At 44.8% G+C, this 5,000-nt stretch overlaps 1 protein-coding gene across 1 annotated transcript in view; it reads right to left on the bottom strand.

Annotated features, from left to right (window-relative positions):
- Positions 1 to 5,000, bottom strand: part of LOC143287236 (metabotropic glutamate receptor 2-like) — a 544,548-nt gene that overhangs the window by 176,759 nt on the left and 362,789 nt on the right.

Here is a 5,000-nt window from a genome sequence, read left to right as displayed (position 1 = left end):
GAGAGACAGAGAGAGAGACAGACAGACTGACAGACAGACAGACTGACTCATCTTCCATTAAACGACTGCACATTGGACAAGGGGAGAGTAGCAGTAGTAGTAGTAGAGAGAGAGAGACAGAGAGAGAGACAGACAGACTGACAGACAGAGACAGACTCATCTTCCCTTAAATGACTGCACACTGGACAAGGGGAGAGTAGTAGTAGTAGTAGTAGTAGTAGTAGAGAGAGAGACAGAGACAGACAGACAGACAGAGACAGACTCATCTTCCCTTAAATGACTGCACATTGGACAAGGGGAGAGTACTGGTAGTAGTAGTAGTAGTAGTAGAGAGAGAGACAGACTGACAGACAGACAGAAACATCCAGCCAGACAGACTGACAGACAGACAGAAACATCCAGCCAGACAGACTGACAGACAGACAGAAACATCCAGCCAGACAGACTGACAGACAGACAGAAAGACAGACAGACTCATCTTCCCTTAAATGACTGCACACTGGACAAGGGGAGAGTAGTAGTAGTAGTAGTAGTAGTAGTAGTAGTAGAGACAGAGACAGAGACAGGCAGACAGACGGACACTCATCCTCCCTTAAATGATTGCACATTGGACAAGGGGAGAGTACTAGAGAGAAAGAGACAGAGAGAGAAAGAGAGAGAAACTATATGTGTGTGTATGAGTGCATCTGTGAGAAAGAGAGAGAAACTATATGTGTGTGTATGAGTGTATCTGTGTGTCTATATCTATGTTCGTGTAAACAGCACTGTTTTGATAATAATTTATGTCTTCATATCGCCCTATCACTGACACACACTGAAGAGTTGGACCACGGATAAATAATATAATAAGACATTCACGGTATCGTCCTATCAGTCACAGGCAATCGAATTGCTGTAATCCATGGAAGCCAACCGACCACTACCAGCCTCACTCACGTTGTGGCGGTCTCCACTATGGGAGGGACGCTCACTCAGTCTGGCTCCGCGACTAAGCCATTATTGTTGTTAGTAGGGGGCTAAGTAGGTAGCGTCCTAAGTACGTTAAAACAGAACAGGCACCACTGAACACCACGGAAGTGACTCAGGAGCAGTGCAGGGTCTCCTCTGGTGTGTGGCCTCCTGGCGACCTAACATCGATGGTTCCCTATGGACTGCTGACGCTGGAACTGCGATGGACGAACCCGGGTGTGGCCGTGTATGGGGGGGGAATCTAAATGAGCGGCGTGGGAGTAATGCCACTGAAACGGTGCAGATGTTGGGGCAGCAAAAAAACAAAAACAAAAACAAAAAACAAAAAAACTCACTCACGTTGATGCTAGAATGGGTTACCAAGCCAGCGGTACCACACCTCTGACGAATTGCAATTTAACCTGCCTCTGGCACCACAGATTTTCAAAGACTGTCAGGGACTGTTATACATACATCTGTCTTTCGTCGGCGCAGACATGGCGTGTGAGGGTCGAGTTGTCGTCTCTCTCTCTCACTCTCTGCCCCCACCCTTCCCTCCTCCCCTACCCTCTCTCTGTGACTTCTTTCTTTATCTCCCCCCGTCCTCCCCCCCCCCCCCCCCCCCCCCCCCCCCCCCCCCCACAGCTCCGACCTCCGCTGTCTCTCTCTCTCTCTCTTTTATCTGTGTCACTTTGTCTCCGTCTTTGTCTCCATCTATGTCTGTCTGTCTCTATCGTTCAAAGTCTCTCTGTCTCTGTCTCTCTGTCTCTGTCTCTCTGTCTCTGTCTCTCTGTCTCTGTCTCTCTGTCTCTGTCTCTCTGTCTCTGCCTGTCTGTCTGTTTGTCTGACTCTCTCTTTCTTCCTTACTTTGTGTGGGAGAGTATGTGTATATGTGTCCATGCGTGCGTGTGCGTGTGTATGCATGTGTATGCATTTTTTGTCATTGTTGTTTGCTTGTTTGTTTGATTTGTGTGTGTGTGTGTGTGTGTGTGTGTGTGTGTGTGTGTGTGTGTGTGTGTGTGTGTGTGTGTGTGTGTGTGTGTGTGTGACCGAAAAATAGTAGTTACATATACAGACATGGCCTGCGGAAGAATCGTTAAGGAGCAGTTCGTGTTCGTGTCGACCTACATATGTATGCTGTCCCATACTCTGGTGGTTAGCGCTGCGCGTGTGTGTGTATGTGCGTGTGTGTGGGCGCGCGAGCGTGCGCGTGCGTGTGTGTGTGGTGTGTGGGAGTGGGAAAGTTTGTATGTGTGTGTGTGTGTGTGTGTGTGTGGTGTGGGGTGGGGTATGTTAATGTGTGGGGTGTTAGGAGTCGGGGAGATTTTGTGTGTGTGTGTGTGTGTGTGTGTGTGTGTGTGTGTGTGTGTGTGTGTGTGTGTGTGTGTGTGTGTGTGTGTGTGTGTGTGTGTGTGTGTGTGTGTGTGTGGCGCGCGCGCGCGCGCGTGTAGGTGCGAAAGGACTAGCAGTTATACATACATTTGTCTTGAGGCAGACGTGGCGTGTCGTGGAATCGTTGAAGAGGAGTTCATGTGGACAAAAACCGATAACTTATCCTACACTCTGGTGGCTGGTGTGATGGTTTACATCTGTGACGGCGTGGTGTGTGTGTGTGTGTGTGTGTGTGTGTGTACGAAAGTATATACGAAACCTAGAGCCGAACGAACAACAATAATCTGTGAGGTCAATCAGATGATATAACAAAAAAGAACATAACGAGATAAGGCTCATTCAGGAATATATCTTTCAAAGTAAGAAAGAGAGAAGAGAGAGAAATAGAAGGAGGGCGGGGGTGGGGGGAGGGGGAGAGACAGAGACAGAAACAGACAACTTGCCAGCCAGCCAGAAACAAAACCAGATACACAGAGAGAGAGAGAGAGAGAGAGAGAGAGAGACAGAGAGAGAGAGAGACAGAGAGAGAGAGAGAGAGAGAGAGAGAGAGACAGAGATTCAGAGTCAGACAGAAACAGACAATCGGATTACGTGCTGTCGTTCCTGTAATTGATGAGGTCTGACCTCCCCCTGCATCACTCTCCTGTACCAAACCAACGACACTGACACCGACCAAGTTTAATCTGAGGCGAGCATCAGTACCATAGACTTTTTTTTTTTTTTTTAATCTCTTTTAATGACAGTCAGTAAAGATGAGCAGTTATACAAACATCTGTTTCAACGTAAAACGAAGAGTCGGATGGAATAGTTGAATACGAGAATATCTGGTGAGCAAACAAACCTGTCATGCATACACTCTGGGGCTTTGCTTGGTGACATAATATGTGGCGATATTTTCCGTACGTTTGGCTGTTATTGAAAGGCTACTTCCGCGCCATCTCTGTCTTTGGCTGTGCTTTCATATCTGTGAAACTGCATGTTTGGTGCATATCTGTTATGCATGTGTGGATGTATGTGTGAATGTGTGTCTTCATGTTTTACATTTACCTGCTTATTTATCATCATTGTTGTCTTATTTATTTATTTTATTATTATTATTTTATTAGTATTATTATTATTACTACTACCTTTTTCTATATTATAATTATTATTTATTTATTTATTTATTTATTTATTTATTTATTTATTTATGTAAGCTTATCTATTATTTATCCCCCCCCCCCCCCCAACCCCCTTTTTTTTTCTCAAGGCCTGACTAAGCGCGTAGGGTTACGCTGCTGGTCAGGCATCTGCTTGGCAGATGTGGTGTAGCGTATATGGTTTTGTCCGAACGCAGTGACAACTCCTTGAGCTACTGAAACTGAAACTGTCACTGTCTTTGGCTGTCTACTACATCATCATCATCAGCAGCAGCAGCAACAACTAAGCAAGCCACTCCCTCTCTGCTTAGTGTTTTCTCCCATATTCTTTTTGTTTCTCTTCATGCGTTTACACGCATTAGTATCATTTTTCATCATGTTAATTGCTTACCTGTGTGTGTGTGTGTGTGTGTGTGTGTGTGTGTGTGTGTGTGTGTGTGTGTGTGTGTGTGTGTGTGTGTTATGTATACATATACATATATATATACACATACGTGCGTGTGTGTGTGTATGTGTGTGTGTGTGTGTGTTATGTATACATATACATATATATATACACATACGTGCGTGTGCGTGTGCGTGTGCGTGTGTGTGTGTGTGTGTGTGTGTGTGTGTGTGTGTGTGTGTGCGTGTGTGCGTGTGTATGCGTGAGAATATATATATATATATATATATATATATATATATATATCTGTGTGTGTATGTGTACACATACATACATACCTATATATATATATATATATATATATATATATATATATATATATAGGTATGTATGTATGTATTATATTACCTCTATCTCTATTCATCTTGCTGCGCATGTGCATGTGTGCTTGTGTGTGTGCGTGCATTCATGTGGGGTGTGTGTGTGTGTGTGTGTGTGTGTGTGTGTGTGTGTGTGTGTGTGTGTGTGTGTGTGTGTGTGTGTGTGTGTGTGTGTGTGTGTGTGTGTGTGTGTGTGTGTGTGTGTGTGTTTCTCAGTCTAGGAATTACTACATGGAAACAGATTAGATAATGAGAACTATAAATAACAAAAATACAACAACATTTTTTTCCCCCTTTATTAATAATAGTCTGTTCATCTAAGATGATGATATTAGACTGAACAACAACAAAGACGAAAACACAATGCGCCATGTATAACACACATAGGCACGACACGACTATCTGGACGGTATTACGCAACTTTGAAGAGACCAATCGAAAGCAGTCCAATCCAATCTGACCATGCGCACTGCCGTCTTGCCAGTCACAGACCTGAACACCTACCTGACCCACCAGGGAGAAAGAGTGGGCCAAGGGAGACAAGTGACGTTATGAACAGTGACGCCAGTTGAAAAGAACACATCTCGGTGGAATTAACTTCCAGACGAATGTTCAAAGGGTTCGCTGTTCCGTACTGCACTGTCAGATCAAATCAAGAGAGAAAGGAACAGAGAGAGAGAGAGAGAGAGAGAGAGAGAGAGAGAGAGACAGACAGACAGACAGACAGACAGACAGACAGACAGTGCGAATGCGAAT

Source organism: Babylonia areolata, chromosome 11, assembly GCF_041734735.1.
Source record: "Babylonia areolata isolate BAREFJ2019XMU chromosome 11, ASM4173473v1, whole genome shotgun sequence".
Taxonomy (NCBI): domain Eukaryota; kingdom Metazoa; phylum Mollusca; class Gastropoda; order Neogastropoda; family Buccinidae; genus Babylonia; species Babylonia areolata.
This window is presented reverse-complemented; position numbering and strand designations above follow the sequence as displayed.